This window comes from Heliangelus exortis, chromosome Z (genome assembly GCF_036169615.1).
Source record: "Heliangelus exortis chromosome Z, bHelExo1.hap1, whole genome shotgun sequence".
NCBI lineage: Eukaryota > Metazoa > Chordata > Aves > Apodiformes > Trochilidae > Heliangelus > Heliangelus exortis.
In genome coordinates this window covers 59773773-59796513 of record NC_092454.1, presented here as the reverse complement: position 1 = coordinate 59796513, position 22741 = coordinate 59773773, and the positions used below count along the sequence as shown (strand labels likewise).

The 22741-nt window shown below is 43.1% G+C and overlaps 1 long non-coding RNA gene across 1 annotated transcript in view; it reads right to left on the bottom strand.

The window, feature by feature from the left end:
• Window positions 1–19451, bottom strand: part of LOC139789587 (uncharacterized) — a 37167-nt gene extending 17716 nt beyond the window's left edge. The window contains exon 1 of the long non-coding RNA XR_011723202.1: window positions 19266–19451. This is a non-coding gene — a long non-coding RNA (uncharacterized lncRNA). The remainder of the gene's footprint in view (window positions 1–19265) is intronic.
• Window positions 19452–22741: the final 3290 nt, after the last annotated feature.

The following is a 22741-nucleotide window of genomic DNA, read 5'->3' as shown; positions in this document are numbered from 1 at the left end:
TAAAGTAAATCTTTCTGGTAGATGGGGAGGAGCGGGAAGACTGTAGAAGACGTGATCCTTTTTTGAGGGTCTTTTTGGTTGTTCCTGCTTATGGGAGAAACATTTTACTTCTCAAAGCGAGCTGAATCTTCCAGAACTTGTCCCTTCCTGCTGCAGAAACAGGAGCAGCCAAACTGAAAGCTATATCAGAAGGCAAGACCCCTGCACAAAAGCTGTTTCTACCTCTCCACAATCCTTTTGTTACAACTTAGTGAAGCAGAAAGGCACAGATTAAATAGGTGGTGCCTGTGCAAAGCCTGTGCTGTGAACTAGGTCCCTGATGCCAGTGCAGCATCTGTTGTTTTAACAGAGGGCTGACTACACAACAGCTTGGGGTGCTTCACGGCCTCAGGTTGTGCTCCTTGGAGGAAGCTCAGTCCAGCTGAAAGCTGGGACCAGACTCCCAGGTGCTTTTACCATTGTGCCTATAGACAAACTTCACTGAGTACACAAAAAGGTATATTCCACACTACAGCAGCTAAACCCAGTGGGAAACACAAAAAAATGTAGGTGCAGCTATTTCTTCCCCACAACCTGTCTTAATTAAATCTAAAAATGTCTGTAAGACAAGCCCTGCCCCATCTTTCTGAAACCAGTCACTACATGTGCCTGTCAAAAGTACTTGCGCTCTGTTCTGTAAATAAATGCCAGCTAGAAGATGCAAGAATATAGAGTGAAACGATGTAACTATCAAATAATACAAAGCCTTTAAGGAATGTTTCCAAACACGAGGATAGTGGAAGTATACCAGGCATATTGTACTTCCACAGAAGGTTTTTAAGATGAGTTTTAGTTCATGCAGGAGTCTGTAGGATGGCATATGTGAATCAGGCAAGCAGTATAACCCTGTGTAGCTGGAGCTTTGTACAGAACTCTCAAAATGCATGCAGCAAATAATGAGAGTTCTGAGCCAGTCTCTCAGCTGTACACAAGCAATCTCTACTGTCTCCAAGTCCTCTTCAAGTCCTCCAAGTCCTCATGAACCCTGAAGACGTGCCACCACTTTCCTTTCTGCACAACTGCCAGACCCAGCAACAAAAGATGATACCAGCTCATGTCCTGAACACTGGCCAGCACAAAGCATACCCAAACCTTGTGGAGAACAGCTGTGCCCCTCCACTCACCACATCTGGAGTTTCAAGACAAGTTTTGGGTTTAGGGGAGGGATGTTGATAAACTCAAGAGTTCAAACACAGGACCACAGAAACGTTCCAGCATATGAGAGTTCAGGAGATTGTCAGAAGAAGTGGAGGACACTGGGCTTCTTCAGCCTGAAGAAGACAAGGCTCCAGTGTCATCTGTTTGAAGATAGCCATTGACTACTTGATTGAGACAAAAGACAGACTCTTCTCTGAGGTGCATGAGAAAATGGACAGAGACAACAGAGACAACAGGCATAGATTGTAACAGGGAAATATCCTGTTCGGATGTAAGGAAAAAATTCCTTCCTGTCATGGCTCATATAAGAGGTGGTGAGACCTCTGCCCTAGGAGATACACCAGACTTGATAGGACAAAGACCTGAGAACCTGGCCTCACTTCCATGAGCCCTGCTTTGAGTAAGGGCTTGGACCAGGTGCTTCCACATGTCGCTCTTCTAATCTATATTTTCCCACAGTTTTTATAACTTTTTTTTATATATAACTTTTTGTGGATTTTACATTTGCTTGACCTGGGGACATAGAAAGGATTTCAGTGTTTCTGAGCTTCATAGACTTTGGAGTAACTGAACCCAGTAACTGAATCTGTGAACCCAGCTGGGGTCTCAGCATCCTTCCTGAGCCACCTCTCACCATCACTGTGAGACTTCCATATCAAGAACTCAAAGAGTAATTCTGGACATGAGAGACAACTTTAATAGACCTCAGCTTGCTCTTTCCATTAATAACACAAGAAACCTAAGTTATTTGCCCACCTCTAATCTCTTCTTTGCTCGCGCCCTCCACATCCCAGTCTGCCACAAGACCCAGAGCCTGTCCTGAGCCATACTGAAAGCAGGCTCAGCTGGGACAGGAACATGGACCCTCACACTGCCTCTCACCTTTGTGTCCCCATCCCAGGTGCCAGCAGAGTGGTGGAGCAGGATGGAGATGCCATTGCTCCCAGCCCCCTTGCTGCAGTGCAACTGCTTAACAAACCCAGGCTATGCAGCTGCTTTGGGCTGCCCAGGAGCAATGGTGTCGAGGAGAAGGGGGGGGGGGCTGCTGGGGAGGCTGTATTTCTCTTTGGTTTTTTTGGTCCATGCCTTTACCCTGACCTTTCCCTTTACCTTCCCTCAACCCCACTCATGTATTCCATGCCCTGCTGCAGCAGGGACACCCTCTGTGCTGTTTTCCAAAAAAAGCAAAGCAGCAACCCATCCTTCAGCTTGTTAAACATGTTAACAATTAACAGCACTGCTGAAAGGGGACCAAAGGTGAAGGTCTGGGAGGGAAATAAGTCTTCCACTCATTTGTAACTGAAGTTTTCTCAACTAAAGCATCAGGCATGTGCTAGTCTCACTCTTCCTTGTTTAACACACAGCAAAAAGTTTGAACAATCTGGGAGGACACACTGCAGGAGGCTCAGGGGCACAGCCCACTGCGCAGAAAGCTTTGGGTTTGCAGGTGTGTTTCTTTCACTGGAAACTTCATTATTATTCTAGGTGGGTTGACAAAGCAAAGAAGCACAATCACTGAGTAGGCAGTAGGTATGTAAGCTGAAAGCAGAGCCCCTTTGCCCTTCCCTTCCCCAGACAGCTAGTGCCTTCCCCAGTGCTCCCAGCATGGATCTTGTCTAACACGTTATTTCATATGAAGACTTCAGCCAAATGAACCATGAAGCAATGAGACAGGCAGAAATGAAGCAAGTACAAACCATGCCCACAGCAGCAACCAGACAGGTCCAGAACTGTCTGCCTCTCCTTCATGGGTGCCGTGACAAAGACCCAGCTGCACTAGCATCACAGAAAGACTTTCATGGATGATTTTCTCACCAGGAGCAGGGTGCAGAAAGAAATATCCACCTTGTCCTTTTTTCTCCTTCTCTGGCCTAAGATCCCCCTCACTTTGGTTTGCAGTTCCATCATCCTTGCTGGGCACAGCTGAAGAGCATCTCTGCCTGCCCCAGCAGCCAGCCAGCACCTGTCCGGGGCCAGTGCTGCCCAGGGCTGTTCCTGCTCTTCAAAGGGTCATTGGGCCCCAACAGGACTGGCAAGACAGAAAAAAAATGCTCTCAACAACACTTCCCACTCATTCTTGAGAGCTGGGGCACATGGCAGAAGAGCCTAAAGCTGTCTGGGAGATGGATCTTTTGTGTGGCAACACTTATGCCTACAGAAGGCACTGAAGCTGTCCTTACCCAAGCAAGGGCATGGAGGCTCCGGGCTCTTTTCCCTTTGGCAGCTTCACACCTGGGATGCACAGCAGGATGTACAGCAGGTTGGGAGGTAGCAAGGGCAGAGGGTAAGTGTCTGAGCCAAACCAGCAGCAAGGACAGTGAGAGGAACTCTGAAGCAATGATGACAGTGTGCTCAGACCAGCACTCAGGTCACGTTTCACTGACCAGTGAAGACATACTTTGGTCTTGACACTGTCAGTGCATCTTCCTGTCCATTTTCCTCAGCAGCACTGTAAGCCACAGTGGAAAACATATACACATTAAAGAGAGGGGCTTCTTCCCCCTTCCTCCACCCCAGCAATCTCCAGAGACTGGAAAAAGCCAGCAGAGCTGCTAAAACACATGGTCAGATAGTTATCCATGGTGATGTACGGGTTGTATGGATGATACCTCCCTGCACAGCCAGAGTTCCTCCACCCATGGGATGACACCTACCACAGTGTTTCTTCTCATTGGTGTGTGTTTTGATTGCTGACAGGAGAAGAAGCCTTATTCTGACAGGACCTTGAAAGGAGGTTTGTCTCCAATAATTCCTTGAACAAGAAAACAACCTGATTACCCCAGAGGGCATGTGTTTGCTCTGAGGAATAACAGGGGAATACAAAACCTCTGTCCATCTTCTGTGTTTGTTAAAACCCTTTTTTTGTGTATGCAGCTAGAAGAAGAAGCTCTCATACTTTCAAGAAGCCTGCAGAATTTGGTGGAAGTTAAAGAAAAGCACAGAGATGGTGTTTTGGTGAAGATGTGGGTCATGAAACAGAACTAGTGGACGGGGGGATGACAGCTGGCATAGGATTTAAGGCCAAAGCAGCATACATGTCACGTCTTCTCTTAGCAGAGATTATGCAGATTTCGTGGCATTACTGAAATGCCCATTGCTGTATGTGTATCTAAAACATAACTGTAAGTGATTTGCCTGGAACCGTGGGGATGGATAATGACCAAGGAGACCAGGAACAAAAATGGTTCACAAAAATCTGCTCTCTGCTGCTCTCTTGGCTATTCCTAAAGCAGTGTTTTTGCTATTCAGCTGTATCCTGGGACTTTGAAGGAAAAAATATTCCAACAACAAGAAGGGATAATTATGTAAAAAGCACAGGGCACCTCACTAGCATACCATTCCTGGTAGAAAATTACAAACTACTGCTTCCTCTGTTCCACTGCTGCCCCCCTGAGTGCCCGTGCTTACTTTAGAACAGACACAGCTGCACAAAGAGCAGCTCTTGCTCTAGCACCGCACTGCCTCACCCCCTTCATGGCTTCTGAGGTCTGACCTGTGCCAGAAAAAATGGGGGCTGATTCCCAGGACAAAACCAGACCCATGTGTTTACAGATATTTAATAAGTGCTGAAAGCACATATAAAATCCTTCCAGCCTTCCTCTGTCTAAAATCCTGAGTGCTTTTCAGCCTGAGCTGTACTTAAGCAGTTCTGCCCCCAAACACACAGCTCTCTCCCACAGCTCTCTTCTCTGCAGAAGGCAACTAAGAAAGTAAAGTAGCTCCATTTCTTCCAGGCATGTCTGAGAAGCCATTTTCTAATTGTAAAACTGGAGGCTTCAGCTGCTTTAATAAGTGTGGTATTAGCTTGACCTGAATTGCTTTCAGGGCTTGGGGATTCTTTTATGACCCTCACACATTAAACTGCTTGCAGGGAGAATGACTGCAGTGTTACCTTCTGTGGGGCCTCCAGGTGCAGTGCAAGTCACTGCAGGAACTATCCTCTGCCAAATTTTTCTCCAGCAGCCTCAATTCACAGCCACACAATCTCTGAAAGTCTCTTCTGCTTTCCAGTCTTCCTAGTCCCACTTCAGAGTGACCCTTGTGGGTGCTTCTGCTTTAGAGATTGTCACCAAACTGCCTGTTCTCCTCTCAGCATCTGGACTTCACAAAGCCATCTACACACATGGGACTGGTCTGGATTCTGAGACTGGGCCCAGCCACAAATATGGAAAACATCTCCAGAGTACATCTGTGGGTCTATCATAGTACAATATGTGTTATCCTGCCAGTGAGAGTGAGTGTTCAGATGCCACCTTTGACCATCCTGGACAAGGGAGAAAAGAGGGGAACAAAACTAAAGAATCAGCCTTTCTTCAAAAGTGCTCTCTTAAAAATACAGTCCTTGTACTCAGGGCAGAGGAACAGACTATCTGTGTTTTCAAACACATCTTGACAGCAGTAAATAAGACAACATGGAAATGGTTACAACACCACTGGGCCTTAAGATGCTTAAAGAATCAGGGACAAGACAAAGGAGAGGGTGACAGGATCACAGAATCACCGAATTATCAGTGTTGGAAGGAACTGCTAGAGATCGTTCAGTCCAAACATCCCACTAAAGCAGGATCACCTAGAGTACATAACACAGGCTGGCATCCAGGTGGGTTATGAATATCTCCAGTAAAAGGGTTTTTTCTTCTGTTTGTATGGAATTTCCAGTGTTCCAGCTTGTGCCCATTGCCCCTCATCCTGTCACTGGGAACTACTGAGAAGAGTCCAGCTCTACCTTCCTTGCACCCTCCCTTTTGATACTTACAGACATTAATAAGGTCTGCCCTCACCCTTCTTTCCTCCAGCCCAAAGGGTCCCGGCTCTCTCAGCTTTTCCTCGGAGGTGCTCCAGTTCCCCAATCATCTCTGCTGCCCTCTTCTGGGCTCTCCGGTCGATCCCTGTCTCCCTTGAGCTGGGGAGCCCAGAACTGGATGCAGTATCCCACCTGTGGCCTTCACCAGGGCAGAGTAGAGGGGGGCAATGGCCTCTCTCAACCTTCTGGCCACACTCTTCCTTATGCAACCCAGGATTCTGTTTGCTCTCTTGGCAATACGGGCACACTGCTGGCTCACGGATAATTTACTGTCTAATGATGCTGGTAAGATCTTGTCCAGGTTTTCCTCTTTGCCTACATCACTAAAAAGCCTTCAGATCACCTGAGAAAACACTAGATAAATGACCAGCAACTGACCAGTTCTCTCCTCCTTGCCAAACATATCTGAGTGCACTCTTTCAATTCTCCTCTTTTGCATGCCACTGGGGTAATATTTAACCTTAGCTCCTAGGCTTACTATAAATGAGATGGAAGAACTGGAAAAGGACAAAATATTAGGAGGGTGAAGAGTTGTAAAGAACAGTTTCTTCCTCAGGCAACTATATCGAGACACATTGGTCTAGAAAAGAGATTACTAGAGTGAAAGAAAATCCCACCAGTGGGGAGAAGGAAGGAGAAGGCCAATAGGCTATAAGTGCTTTTGTGTCTTTCAGAACAAGAACAAAGAGGCAATAAATGAAACTCACAGACAGCAGCTTCCCATTCAGCTAGGAGAGATATTTCTTCTTACCATACATGATCCATCTGTGTGACACTTGTATTAGTTATTATAGATCCAGCAGTTTCTCCTGGCTCAAAAATGCACAAGGCAAATTCACAGAAGAACAAAGTAACAGGAGAAGAGAAAGCCACCATATTTCTGTGTTCAGGAGGAACACACCCTGACCCAGCAAGCAGCACCAAACTGTGATGCTGAGTAAGGAGGAGCACAAGAGTGGCAGCCAACAGTGGTGAACCATTCACAGAGCATTTTACTTGCCCACTGCCCTGTCTCATCTCTGCTCTCATGGTTTAGCCTCATGGGGCCACATAGGGCAACCCCACACAGCCTCTCCTCACTCCCCTTCTGGGATGGGAGAGACAACTGGGAAGGAAACTCATGGGTTGAGATCAAGGCAGTTTAGCGGGTAAAGCAAAATTCATGTACACAAGCAAAACAAACCAAGGAATTCCTTCAGTCCTTCCCCTCAGCAGGCAGCTGTTCAGCTGTCTCCAGGAAAGCAGAGCTTCAGCACAAGCCATGGTTATGTGGGAAGGTAAATGCCATCACTCCAAACATCCTCCCATTTTTTCTTCTTCCCCCAGCTTTATATGCTGAACATGACATAATATGGTCTGGAATATCCCTTCACTCAGTTTGGGTCAGCTCCCCTGGCTGTATCCCCTTTCAACGTTTTGTGCACTCCCAGGCTACTCACTGGTGTGAGGAGGAGAAAAAGCTTTGACTATTTGTAAGTGCTGCTCAGCAATACTGAAAACATCCCTGTATTATCAACACTGTTTTCAGAAAAAAATCCAAAACATCACCCCTACCAGCTACTGTAAAGAAAACTAACTGTAGCCACATACCGTTTTATCATTATTATTATAATTAAAAACTGGCCACAGTCGCTTCCAATCAGCAAGCTGCCCTCCGCTATCTAAAGAAAATATCTCCTGCCCTTGTGCTGCCTGTTGCCAGCTCCTCATTAGAGATTAGTGTATACTTGACTGTGCTTGAGAATTGTTCTCAGCTGAAGCCATTCTGCAAAATATAGATAATGACTTTGAAAAACATAAATAAATTACTTGTAGGAAGGAAAGCTTTCACAGTGTGGAGAAGATACAGATGAGGGGAATCCCTGTTGCTGCTTCCCACTGCCTGAGGGTATTACAGTAAAGACAAAGTCATACTCTTCTCAGAGGTGCCTTTTTACAGGGCAGGAGGTGCCAGGGCAAAAGTTTCAAGAGGGGCTGTATGCAACACTCTTTCCTGTGATAGCAGAGCAGCCCTGGGACGCACACCAGAGAGGTGGAGGGATCTCTATCCTTGAAGATAGCAAGCACTTAGCTGGATGAGGGCCTGAGCTACCTGCCCATTGTGGTGGGCATTGCTAGATGCACAGGATCGGAGTGGAGACTTCCAGAGGTGTCTTCTGGAAGACATAGATCTTTGTCAGACTCTGGGACCTACATCCCATCTAGTGTGATCAGCCTTGCAAGACAGGACTGATAATCCAGGTTTAGTCAAATACTTAGGGTTTTTTGACAGAGGAACAACTTCCTCCATGCACGACTGAGACACCAACCCACATACCCCCTGGGGTGGTTTGGTGCTCAGCCACTAGCTCTGTGACTCACACAGCACCTCTGCACTGACTGTCCTGCTGTACTGGAGAGGATTTGGGTTAGGGAGGAGATGTACCTGGCATACATGCTGAAGCACCTTCAGCCACTTTTCTGACTATATTGTTGAGGGATTATCTGTAATAGTGATTCTCAGTATTCTCACACAAGGTGTCACACCTACACCACTGTAAGGCTAGGAAGCTATCAAGAGTCATTGTTAGGATTCTGCATGTGCCCTCTGGGGAATACTTGAAGGTTTTAAAGAAAACAGAAGCAATCTCTTTTGTTTCTAATTACTCTTTAAACACAAGTATCACCTACCAGGTCTACCCAAGCTCAGTGCCCTGTACAACAGGCTCTACAGCACCGGCTCCATCCCCCCGAGGAACTGTTGCCTAGATAGAAAATGTAGGAACAAGTCTGTTGTCCCTCATGGAAGCAGGTGGACACTGGAAAGTGTCTCCCTTTCTCTCTGAAGGAGATAGATGGGCAACTCCTGTGATCCAGCCCTTCCTAAGACACAGAGCCCAAATCATCTGTAGCAGCCTCCCATGGACACGAGTTAACATCACAGAGTTTAAAGGACCACCTGAGATGAGAAGCCTGACCTTTTGCATGGCCTCAAGAGGTGAGCAAAATCACCACTCAGAGAGATCCCCATTGAAGCTAAAAAAAGAATCATGCTATGCACATTGAGAGCTCAGATCTGCAGTCTTAGCTGAATTCCTTAATGGGAAAAAAAAAAAAAGTCTAGTCTCTGAGTAGTAATGAGAATTTTCTCTCCTCCTCTCTCTCTCCCTTCTCTCTGTAATTTGCTCTTCCATGTGGAAGGCTAAGGAAGAGTAAATTATTTCTACATTGACAATGGAATAGGATCTTGTGTTGCTAGCAGCAAACCTTAGGAAGAAGGATGCACATCTGACAGAGCTTTCAGAAGCTGGAGACCCTATGCTTATGCTTGTTTACTGACTGAGAAGATAAGCCTGAGAGCAATTCAAAGCCTGTACCTTGTTTTTGTTTCACTTATTTCTCCAGATTCTGGCATATCTCAGGTGTTTACTAAGCAAATTCACAATTGTTTAACACTGAATGCACTGAGATGGGCCAGATTTAACTACTCAAGAAGAAAAACTTTTTTTTATGTTTGCCTTCTTCCTTTTGCAAACAAATACCTCAAATCACTCCCTCTTTTTATGCAGCTGTGGGACTTAGAAGCCATACAAACTTCACAGCAATGTATAGACCGTGGCCTTACAAGTGTGGTTAAATGTTACACTCTTGTGAAAGATTCTTTACTCATTGTGGCTGGAGCCAAAATGCCACAAACAGAAATTTTACATAGGAGTTTTCATCCTGAATCAGATTCTCGGTTGAGATAATGACATAATAATCACGAACAGTTTTGTATAAGGCTCCCATATTTCTACCAGATGCTGTCTAAATTCATATGTGTTGTGCAGCCATTGCACAGTGTGTACTACATATGCACACAGGATTTACTCAGCACACACAGAAGATGATCTTCTGGGTGTGACCAGAACACCCAGGACTATTTGCACACAAGTAGATTGACCAAAGAAATCATGGACCAAATTTCTGAAGGTTTCAGTTCTTTTGGATTCACTGGTTGCACACAACAAAAAATAGGTCTACATGACATGGTTGACATTACAGGATGCCTGGATCTTGACCATGCATTCAGAGGTATTTACTGCTGCAGTACAGAGCACTACTCTTTGAATAGACTACCAAGCACTCACAAATACTGTGAAAACAGTCTAGTTTTAGGGTTTGGGCTGTTGGTGTGGTTTTGGTTTTTGTTTGTTTGTTTTTCCCTGGCCTGGTTAAATTAACTTCCACATGGGGAAAAGGAGTCTTGCTTAGGAGTCCTGGTTCTAGGGGTACTCCCCAGGTACTGAAGAGTCTCCAAAATTTAAGAAAGACTACACTTATTTAGCTCATCCTGAGTGGTTCCCCTTCTCCCTATCTGTTCTGCACACTGCTAATCAAATAAGCTAATGTATGAAGAGAGACAAATAATGTGTGAAAATCCACAAAAGAGCTACTTTCTGTAGATTACTTTAAAGTGAGGATTTCAAGTGCTTCAAGATCCTATGGCCAGCAGGAGGACACACAGAGCAGCATCTGTTCAATTAATTAACTCTTTTTTTTCTGATGGGTGTCCAGAGCTTTTTACTGGAACTGTGCTCCTAATCTTTATGTGGTGCTAGACACTCCCAGTAAAGAGCTCACTGAAAAGGTATCACCAGGGGCTTAAGGACACTGGGACATGTGCCCATGACTTGTCCAGCTTTGGGGTCCCTAGCAAGAAGGATATGGAGCTGTAGGAGAGAGTCCAGAGAAAGAGGGACATAAAGATGATCAGAGAGCCAGAGTAACTGTGCTATGAAGAGAGTCTGAGAGAGTTGGGCTTGTTCAGCCTGGAAAAGAGAAGGCTCCAGAGACTTTTTGTGGCTTTTCAGTACCTGATGGGGCTACAGGAAAGCTGGGGAGGGACCTTTTACAGGAACACGTAGGGACCTGACAGGGACACAGGACGGCGTGAGGGGTAATGGCTACAGAAAAGGGTGGAGTTAGATCAGATACGAGGAGATTCTTTCCTGTGAGAATGGTGAGACACTGGAACAGGTTGCCCAGAGAAACTGTGGCTGCCCCCTCCCTGAAAGTGTTCAAGGACAGGCTGGATGGGGCTCTGGGCAACCTGGTCTAGTGGGAGGTGTCCCTGCCCGTGCAGGGGGGCTGGAACTGGATGAGCTTTAAGGTCCCTTCCAACCCAGACTATTCTGGAGTTCTGCGATTCTGTAAGTTACTCAGGACTTTTGTGCTGAATGAAAGTCACATGGGAAGCAGAGGAGTATGTCACTGCTGGCTCTCAGGAGTGCACAGAAGGATGCACTTTTCTTTGGCATTGTCCTCTGAGACCTGGAATTTAATCGTTAGTGAGAAAGTCTTAAGAAATACACTCTTAAGTCTTAAGAAATACACTCTAACCAGCTAGAGCTGGAACGGACAGCAAGTACAGATTGCAGTTAATGGAGTAGTTCCTCATTCTGGAGTACTGCCAGCTCAACAGGGACATCCCTAACACGGCAGAGGAACCTGCCCTGCAGCCCCAGCAGGGACACGGCCATTCCCGGCAGGAACAGCCCGGTCGGTGCTGCCGGAGGCTGCGTGTCGGGACGCGGCTGCGCTGCCGTGCCGGGCGGCAGTCCCAGCGCACGGCAAAGCCCCCGGACTCCCGACTCCAGCGCGCTGGAGCTGTGGTTCGGTTTAATTCAGCAGTACAGCAGCTTTCGGCTCGGCTGCCGTGCCTCTCGGGGCTGCCTGCTTTCAGTTTCGGAGAGAAAGAGAAGAGAATCAGAACAGAAGCTGCCCGCTTCGTTCCGAACTGCAGAGGCAAAATTCCCTCCTCTGACTCTCGATGCTCTTTTGCCAGCAGCGCGATCACACGGAAAAATAAATGTTGCTACCATTATTTGCATCTATTGTTCCACAAACGACAGATTCAGAGGGACAGGATTTAAAACAAAAACAACAACAACAACAACAACAAACCTAAAAAGGAAACAACCCAAAGGTCTGTCAATTGTGTAAAATGCATTCCTGCACTGCGGGGTGGGTGGTCCCCTTGGAAGTTGTTATGGAGTCAGCACAAACAAGCACAAAAGATCAGTGATGTGTGTGCAAATAGAGCGGTCTGATCATTGCATTTGAGGCCACATTAGCCAAGTGGCTCACCTGTGTATGGGATCATGTTTAACACACATACTTCATTAACTGGCAGGCAGGAAGTGCTGCTTTAACACTGAAACCATTCTTTGTTAGGAATGTAAATGGCATTTTAAAACCAAGTGTATCGCTATACACTCCCATTTTCACACACAGGGAAACCAAAATGGTAACCAACATTTACCAAAAATGGTAAATTCTGGGATGTGGAAAATGATGTGTCTTTGAAAACAAAGCAGCAAGTTACTTGTCCATCCCCACTAAATGAATCACTAACAAGATGGAATGCAAAATCATGTCCTTTTGTAGCAGGTCATCCACAGCAAAAGTCTTGACCACAGTATTTGCAGTATCAAACACTGAAATATTTTTTGGTTTTGGAAAAGAACTATTGACCTTTGTATAAAATACGAAACATTTTAATATGCACTTTGTATGTCTGAGAGTTGTAACTAAAGCAAAGAAAAATTCTTGCTATTCTTACAGCTATGTTTATGTAAAAAATCCAAAATTCATTAAAATGAAGCTTTAGATACTGTCTGGCTTAGGATCCACTTACAGAAAAGCGGTTTTGGGTGGGAATTATAGAACCAAGCACTATGACTGATTTCAAGTAACTTGATTCCAGTTATTATGAGCTGACTTGAACTTTTATAGTGTTAAATTTATTTGTCCCACTAGGTTTGTGAAGGACAGTAATAAGAGCACCCTCTGGTGGTCATCATTACAGGTATTAATTAAACATTTTTAAGCGAGCCGTTAGTGTGTCTGCTTTCTCATGCAAACAGGGTACTCAGAAAGTTTAACATATGCATGCGAACACTCTGCATGTTATTTATGCTGCCTCAGTCCAGCAGACACAAATTCAAGGTTTTATTTTTTTAACTGACCAAAAACGTTGTGTATTTAATAAAAATATTTTAACACTTTCTGTAGCTTACAACAAAATAAATATTTTTAAATACTTAAAATTCTGAAGGAATCACTCAGGAAGGATTAAAGAAAAATGACAGAGCAGCAAATTTGGTCCTTATGCCAGAAACCTTAGCAGAAACTCTAGCAAAGACAGGAATTAATGTACAGCTGCAAATAGATTATCTCTTGACAAGAAAGCAGTGTGGGTACTGTTAAAGGGAGTAATGATTCACTGATCTTTATGGATCCATTGCAGCTCTCTGAAGCAATCATGGAACCATGTAGACTTCCCTTCATAGCTGTTTAAAGTCAAGTAAGTATAAAATTCACTTTAAGACAATATAGTAAGTAGTATCTTTTAATAACTAAATATGAAAACAGAATCAGAACATAGATACTAGGTTGGAATGTATGAGTAATTTCTGTCAGCTTCAGTCAAGTTAGCTTTAGTCAGACTAAGCAGCAGTTAGAGCATCAGATACTGTCAAAAGGTAAGGGACAGAGGTACTGAGACTTCCCAGAAACAAAAGATTAGAAAGAATAGCCTGAATGCCAAATAGCCAGAAAGTATGCTTTGCCTGCATTTGATTTCCAAACACACCCCCTTGACATGTGCCACAGCACAAGCATAGGTCATATCATGTTAGTACCACACTGGTCTTCATCTAGTCATTATATTGTGTGATTAACTTAGCAAGTAAAGCTCTCATTATCTGCTGCCATGAAAGGATGACACTTTCTGGGTGGATTGTCTGACATTTGCCACATAAGCTCATGAGTCAAGAGAACTGATAGCCTGTGTGTGAAACTTTGCAATGTAGATTCTGCCTAAGATTATTTTATGTTGTATAGAGGCTTGCTGTAGTATGCAATACTGAGCAATCACTTTGGGAAAGGTAAGAACTGGGAAGTAAGCAAGTTCCACAGTATCAAGTGAATTAATGAAATGATTAAAGAAAAAAAGGAAAGTATTTATATAGGTATTAGGACAGAAGCTAAGGCTGTAATTCACAGCACTAAGATGTTTCATAAGACCAGTCTGATGGAAAATAGGAGGGACAAACTCAGAAAATAAAGAAATTGAGATAAAGCACCCCAGTGCTTTTGAATGTACCATGAGAAATTAAACTGCTCAGGGAAGAGACAAAGTGGCAGTACAGATAAAGAGTCTCAGTCCATACTTGTACAGGCACTTCCAGCATTTGACAGACACCAAGGTAAAAGGTAATGGGATGTTTCCAGAACTACACCAGTTCTGTTTTTCTTGCATTCTCAGAAAAGACAAAAAAAAACCCAAACCAAAATGAAATCAACCAAAATACCCCAGAACAAACGAACTAATAAACAAAACCCATATAGATATACCTCGCATATAACCTAAGAAAATGTATAACAATCAGAACTTCCTGCACATCTCAGGGTGAGGAAAAAAAACACAAAACACAAAAAACCCATCAAGTCCACAAAAACAAACAAAAAAATTAAAACCCCAAAACACAACAAAAACCCAAAACAAAAACAAACAGAACAAAGTAAGCTGGAAAAATAAGAAGTGAAAAATACAACCTGAGAAGATCCAAACTTTGGCAGATCAAAATCCAAGCTGGTTGAGTTTAACACAAACGACACTGACACACCTTGGAGAGACAGAGCACATCCAGACTCACAGAAACATTGGACATCCCTCCTGGCACGGGCCTGCACCATCAGCTGCCTCCCTCATTTCTCAGGTCTCCAAGGAGGGCATAGGCAGATGCTAGACAGAGGTGAGGATTCTCTCACTTGATGCTGAACCATTTCGTTGCCAAATTCAAAGATGAGAACAAGAACCTCTGTGGTAATTAAAACTCTGGCTGAGCAAAAAACAAAAAAGTGCAGTCTCCTGTAACAAAAGCGTTTTGTCCCAAGATAACTAACTGTCCTAAATCTGCTCAGGAAGAGAAAGTAACCTCTTTTTTTTCTTTTTAATTTTAATTTTTTTTTTTTTTTCATAGATTACTTCGCAAGCCCTAGGCAGTAACTCAACATACCAGAAGTGTTTTTTCAGCACAGTGATCTGGGCTCAGAAGGACAGGGGCCCAGAGGTGCATGTGGCCAACACTGAAATGAACTTATTATCACATGCTTGCAGCTAACATTAGGCAACCAAATTCTGAAGAGAGATCTGAACAAACCTATGGACAGCAGCACCAAAAACTTTTGCAGAGATCTGCAAGTACAGAAGAAACACATGTTGCTTCAAACCTGGTAACTGGGATGTGATTTTCTTACTACACCAGCTATTTTATGTCTTTCTGTTACAGCTACTCTTCACACATGAACAAGTTAGGATATCATGGAAGAAATTGTAAAAATTATCTTTTCATGGCATCACTTAAAAACAATTTAAAAACATAAAAGAAAATAAAAGAAAAAAGAAAATAAAAGAAAATAAAAGAAAAAGTTTTAAATATTAAAATATATAAAGCAGGAACTTGAAGAATTTAATTTTAAATACTTAGATTACTAATGTCCTTAAAAACTTCCTGAATACTAGAGTTTTACACTTTTCTCTGGAATGTTGTCTCTCACCATCAATATAGCTAGATTCTGTGTCTTGGTGATAACTATAGTAGTTGATATACTGCTTTTCTGTCACAGAAATGCCTCAGAACATCTTAAGAGAAAGAAAAAGTCCTAAAGCATTAAGCAAAGTTGCTGAATGTTTCTGAGTTGCTATGGGGAAAGGTTCTTGCACGGATTAAATAACTGGCCACGTGGGAATACTGGGGGGGAGTGAGGGGTGGGATTGCCAGTACTCACACCACTTTTACACGATATGCAAATATCTCTACAGACTACAGACTCACACATTTAGGAAAAAAAGAAAGAAAAACCAAAACAAACCAAAACAAAAAACGCAACACCAAAACCACCACCAGCAACAAAAACACACGGACAAAAAAACCCAAACAAAAGCAAATAAAAAACGAACAATCAAAAGCACTAAGACGTGAGGAGTTCGACTCCATGAGAGTTGACATAGGTCTTCAAACCCACTTCCATAGCACCTCCTCTACCAGCCATTGGGGGGAGCAAGATAAACCTCGAGTAGTTTAGTTTCAGAAAAAAATACATAGTTTCCTACTTTCATACAACGTTGGGGGTTTTTTGTTTTTTTTGGTTTTTTTTTTAATGAGAATGTCAAATCGGCATAGGCTGCTATGACACAATTACAGCACTATTTCCTGCTTTGCCACAGTTTCCCGTTCTTTACAGCACAGAAGTGAAAGATGCTTTTCCAGGTAAAACAGTAATAGAGGATTTTTCTTTCTGGATTGCTAATCAACAATAAAAGCATGCAGTCAGCTTTGTGGCAATTTCTGCAACAGTAAAAAGCAGCATTTTTTCATCATGTCCTGACATTTTCCTGTTCAGAGATGTGAAACTTGTGTATACTATTCATGTTAAAAGCAAATATATTAATGTCCTATTCAGTAACAGTAATAATAATAAAACATGTACAATACTAGCAAATAAAAGAGATTTACACTGTAATTTTATGTGCTGTCATCTCCTGTAACAAGAAAATAATAACAAAGCTGCATTAAGATCTCTCCTTAGCAGAGAATGTCAACTTTTGTCTTCGAACATCTGCACTTCACCTCTTGCCTGTGTGTTCTTTTCAAACGTGTTGCTCAAACATTCAACATTTTATGTCTTTCCCCCATTATCTACCTGTTCAGCCATGATTATATATAGTAATTTGGAGATGATAAACAGAGCATGAAAAGAGGTCACATTACTATGAAAATTCCCTCCTACAGGTAGAGAGCAAATGAGAAAATCTCAGAGAGATGACAATTTACTCTGCATGTCCCACTCTGTCCAGCAGCATGATTCACTGCATATCTCTGATCCATGGGCTATGCTAGTGGTGAATTCAGAAAAAGAATATACAAATCCAAGCAGGTGCACTTGCTGGTTTTAACAAGTTCCTTTTGTTTTTCCTAGGTTACGTGCTTCTTTCTCACCAAGAGGCCAGCAATACTTCACCATTTATTTATTTAAAGTAATGTAAAATATGGGTGTATCAAACTAAAAACCTGATGGAAATGTAATCACAAAGGGCATAGTATACTTCTTGCTTTGTATCCCTAAGGACACAGCTGAACTGTTCTCTCCCATAAAAGCATTTGAAATCATTGGACAAAGTCCAATGCCTTAGTCATGCTAAGAGGCAGCAACCAACATCCTGTCTGTATTGGCTGGCCAGTTGCTGGCTACACAATTCAAATGTGGCTAAATTTGATTTTACCACCTGGCCCATCAAACAGGGAGAGATGGAAACAGAGAGAGAGCGGGGGAGGGCTGAGAGCAGTGAAGAGCTTTTTATCTGCATACACTCCCTTCAAAAGATAAACTCATAGGAAAGAAGAATTCGTTAAGTCTGTTTCTCAGGGAATTAATACTTTTGCTGAGAGAGGACAAAACAGTGGTTTGGTTGCAGGTATGCAGCTGCAATGCAACTGTATGCAGATATGCTTTGTGGACACAGAGAAATAAGTATATTGTGAAATAGAAATATACACAACATCATCTGCTCTATGAGTAACTCTTGATATTGGTGAATATTGGATCTGTCACACCATCTACATACTTGCTCTCATGTGGCTCCATGTGTCATCAGTTACAGCATGATTCTCCATCACTATACAAGGTTTACTGCCTTGGATGAAGAATCCAGTCAGTCCAGCATCCTGTTTCTACCACAGGACACAGGCAAACACCAAGAGAAGAAGTAAACCAAGGCAAATGTAAGACACCTCCCCTGCAACACTTCCACAGACTCCAACTGCTTTCAGCTCTGGGGCTTTCCCGAGCCTGGGGGGTGTTCCTTTTCTCAATCTCAACACAACCCTCTTCCAGATTTCTGGACAATCACCCCTACACACGGGAGAAATACCCTATACCCAGTGTGTGGTCCCGAATAGAAAATCAGAGCACACATCCACACCCATGTTGCTGCATGAAGAACCATCTCCTGTTCCTTTAAAGCCCGGCTCACACTACTGCAAATCTGATAGTTTGTACTCAAAAAGTCAATTGCCATCCTCCCTCTACAAGATACTTAGGGTGTGACTGGCCTCAGGCATATTCTTCCTAAGTAATTTATTATCAGTGAAAACTCCAAGGCTACCCAACTGTTTCTTTCAAGGGACACAAAGACAGAAAGCTGAGCATCATTATTTCTCCTTTCCCACTTACAGTATTTCCTTTCTGAGAAGCAGAAATCACACCTGGGCACAGCATTCATCATGCGAGCTCACCACAGATTCGTGGAGTGTCATAAATATGTCCCTTACTCTTCTCCATCCCTTTCCTTAAAACATATTCACATATTCTATTTTTCCAGACACCAAAATGGTGTTAATGCAGGCCGCACATACCCAGAGTCTCACTCCTGGGTGAAGCAAACAATTCAGATATCACAATCGTTTGTTTACAGCTAGAACCAGGTTTCTGTCAAGGTTTAATGGTAGGCAGGAAATTAAACAAATACCAGATGATCTCTATTAACCCCTATACCTACCAAGGAAGGAAAGGAAATGGGAAAGGGAAAAGGGGAAAGGGAAAAAGGGGAAAAGGGAAAGGAAAGGAAGGGAAGAAGAAAGGAAAAGGAAAAGGGAAAGGGAAAGGGAAAGGGAAAGGGAAAGGGAAAGGGAAAGGGAAAGGGAAAGGGAAAGGGAAAGGGAAAGGGAAAGGGAAAGGGAAAGGGAAAGGGAAAGGGAAAGGGAAAGGGAAAGGGAAAGGGAAAGGGAAAGGGAAAGGGAAAGGAAAGGAAAGGAAAGGAAAGGAAAGGAAAGGAAAGGAAAGGAAAGGAAAGGAAAGGAAAGGAAAGGAAAGGAAAGGAAAGGAAAGGAAAGGAAAGGAAAGGAAAGGAAAGGAAAGGAAAGGAAAGGAAAGGAAAGGAAAGGAAAGGAAAGGAAAGGAAAGGAAAGGAAAGGAAAGGAAAGGAAAGGAAAGGAAAGGAAAGGAAAGGAAAGGAAAGGAAAGGAAAGGAAAGGAAAGGAAAGGAAAGGAAAGGAAAGGAAAGGAAAGGAAAGGAAAGGAAAGACTTATTGGTTGGAAAATAAAATGAAGTTGTTTTTATGGAACAGTAACGATTAAATAGAAAATAATGAAATATAAATAAATACATACATATAATGTATAAAAAGCCACTGTCCTGCATTGCCCCCCCCCCCTCCCCTCCCCCAATGACACCCACATCACCACTGAGGCTGCAGGGCAGGCGCTGGGAAAGTCCGGAACTGGATTCTTGGAGTCAGTGGCAGATGGGAGCTGGAGGCAGGAACACACGGATTCTGGAGCTCCGGGATCGGGAGCAAAGGCAGAAGGACGAAGAGAGTCTTCTCAGGACGACGGCCATGGATGAAGTGAGCTTGGCCCTCGTGATCCCTCCAATTTATACCGAGTGTGACGCAAATGGGATGGAAAACTCCGTTTGGTCAATTTTGGTCACCTGCCTACTCTACTCCTCCCTAAAGGAGGGCCGCAGGTGTGACGTCTTTACTGTCTTTCTCTTTTTGGAACATAAGATGTTTTTCAGAACTGAGCAGTGGCCTTGGTTCTGCATAACATTCGCTAGCAGTAACTATAAACATCAAGCATTATCAGTCCTAGAAGCAGACACTGACTGAGAAACTGGCTGTTAATTTCAGCAAGTACAGCTACTTATGAGAGACTTTACTGAGAATTACTGAAATAAAATTGGTTCCATCCTGGTGCAAAACAGGACAAAATAGAATTGCTTGCTTAACACAAGCATGTTTGGATTCCTTATTGTATCCTGGTGTCACTCTTTCCTCCCTTGTTCTGTAGAAGCAGAAATTTAATGAACTTTTGAATTGTGCTTGTGGGGTAACAAACAGTTCGATATCATTCACAAACCAAAACTGCATCAATGTGAAGCCAAGTCTGGGACCCCATATAAGGGTTTTAAGGGCAGAAGGACGCTGTTATTAATGCAACTAAACTAGAATTAGGACTAAAAGGAAATAAAGAGATCCAAACAAAGGCAGATTCATAGGCAAGGTGTTCAAACAAAATTGACTGTGGGCCTCAAATACCCATGTAATGAAGATAAGGTTTTATTAAGAGAAACTGTTTTAGAAACATAGACCAGAGGGGTTTTTTACTTCTTCTGAGGGTCAGTCTGACTGGGCTATCATAGCAAAATATTCTACCCAGCTCTGCTTCTGACCAGAATAAATCAAATACAATGCTCCTAATTTTCATGGTCATGAGAAAATAATAAAACTTATAGTTTTGAATTAGCAAGAGTTTGCAAACTATCTCATATGCACTCCTCTGGTCATGCAATAATCACAGAGTCACAGAATGATATGGGTTGTAAGGGACCTGAAAGACTCATGTTTAATATTAAGCACATATATCTTAATGGATTGACATGAGTTAATAATCATAATGGTATGTGTGTTTTAGATAGTTCTTCAGCTGCTGTAAGCCAAGTAATATTGCTATTACTTGATATTACTTTCCTTCCAGTAAAGGGTAGCTGTCATGAATTGGCAAGTGTAGACATAAATTATTTCATAGCCACAGAGAACAGCATCAGTGAGTAGCTGAGTGCAGGGAGTCTGCCATGCAGTGCTCGGCAACCCATCACCCCCTTGGAGAAAAGGGTGAGCAGCAAGATGAGCATGTTTGCCTACTCTACACAACTTTTTGAGTTACCAAGGGTGAGAGTCATCTGTAAAGAATTGTAGGTGCCCAGGCAGTAAAAAAAGTAGATAAAATTCAGGGTAGAAAAATGCAAGATGATGTACATGTAGAAACTGTCCTGGTTTGCAATAGGACAGAACCAATTTTCCTTCTTACACTGATTTTACTTTTCAGTTAGCTCTCTTCTAAGTAGCTGTACTTGTTGAAATTAATAGCATGTTTTTCAGTCCGTCTGCCTCTTGCTCTGATAATGCTCGATGTTTATAGTTACGGCTAGAGAACAGTACGCAGAAAGGCTCTTGCTTATACTTATTCCTATAGAAACCAAGGTCACTGCTTGGTTCTGCTCAAGTGGAAACAAAAGGGAGTGAAGGGGTCGTACCTGCGGCCCTCCTTTAGGGAGGAGTAGAGTAGGCAGGTGACCAAAATTGACCAAACGGAGTTTTCCATCCCGTATGCGTCACACTCGGTATAAATTGGAGGGATCACGAGGGCCAAGCTCACTTCATCCATGGCCGTCGTCCTGAGAAGACTCTCTTCGTCCTTCTGCCTTTGCTCCCGATCCCGGAGCTCCAGAATCCGTGTGTTCCTGCCTCCAGCTCCCATCTGCCACTGACTCCAAGAATCCAGTTCCGGACTTTCCCAGCGCCTGCCCTGCAGCCTCAGTGGTGATGTGGGTGTCATTGGGGGAGGGGGGGAAAAGCAGGACAGTGGCTTTTTATACATTATATGTATGTATTTGTATATTTTTGTATATATTTATTTATATTTCATTATTTTCTATTTAATCGTTACTGTTCCATAAAAACAACTTCATTTTAGTTTCCAACCATTAAGTCTCTCTCCCTTACTCTCTTTTCATTCCTGGGTAGGGAGAGGGGTTAATGGAGAGCATCTGGTATTTGTGTAATTGTCCACCCAATGTTAAACCTTGATACGTTTCCAAGCCACTCAGTGCGTACTTTGATTCAAACTACTTTTATTTTACTTACTTATAATGTATTTATTCGTCTCTTTTTAAGTCCAGCATCAGCAGGTCCAAAGGAGAGTGTAATGAGGAATGAGGTTGGAGAAATGTGCTCATGCTGCACCATTTCATAAGCTGCTTCCTGTGTAGGCCAGGATTACAATTTTTATTTTATCTCTTAAATACCTCGCGTTATTGATCCTTCTTTTTTTTTTTTTTTTTTTTTTTTTTTTTTTTGGTTGTGCAAGGTATTTGGATGTGTTCACTGTGGCACTTCTCCAACTTTATACAAACACTTAAAAGCAATCTTGCCAAAAGTGGACAGTTCAGTTGTAATTGGTTATTAGTTTTTAAGGGAGAGGTTCTGTGATCTGTGACAAGTATTTGAATTGATGGGAGGAAGTACCTACAGCTCCTGCAAATATTTGAACCACTTAAAATGTCTCCGTCTGTGTTTAAATACATATATATATATATATTAAAAATAAAATAAAATAAAATCCCAGGAGCAGGATGTTCTTTTCGCAGCGTTCATAGCACACTCTGCTGGCTGTTGTTCAAAGTTAATACTAAGTCAGGCTAAAAACAAATAAAATGTTTTTCGACAGAGCAAAACCACGGTCTATGCCGGTAACTACCGAGGATCATGAGGACAGGAACAGAGAGGCAGTAGAGATACACTCTGAGGGAGCAGGGGAGGTTTGGCAAGAAATTAGTTGAGTGAGTTGCATGGAAGAGAAGGACCTTCCTGGGAGAAAGACTTCTTTCTGCGCTGTAAGGTCATACCGATTCGGTATGGAGGCAGGGAGCAAGCGTCGGTACCGGCGTCTTGATTTCTCTCGCTTCAAGGACAGGGCAGGCGCTGCCGAAGGGACAAGCGAGGATCAGTGGCTATTCAGCATTAATCTGGCTTTATATGAAAGTGGCTTACAGCTACATTTGCATGACAAAGCCATTTACGTGTACTTCATCAATAAGGAGGGCGACGGGCTCCATTTCTTCTCCCTGTGCTCGGGGATCACGCGCCACCA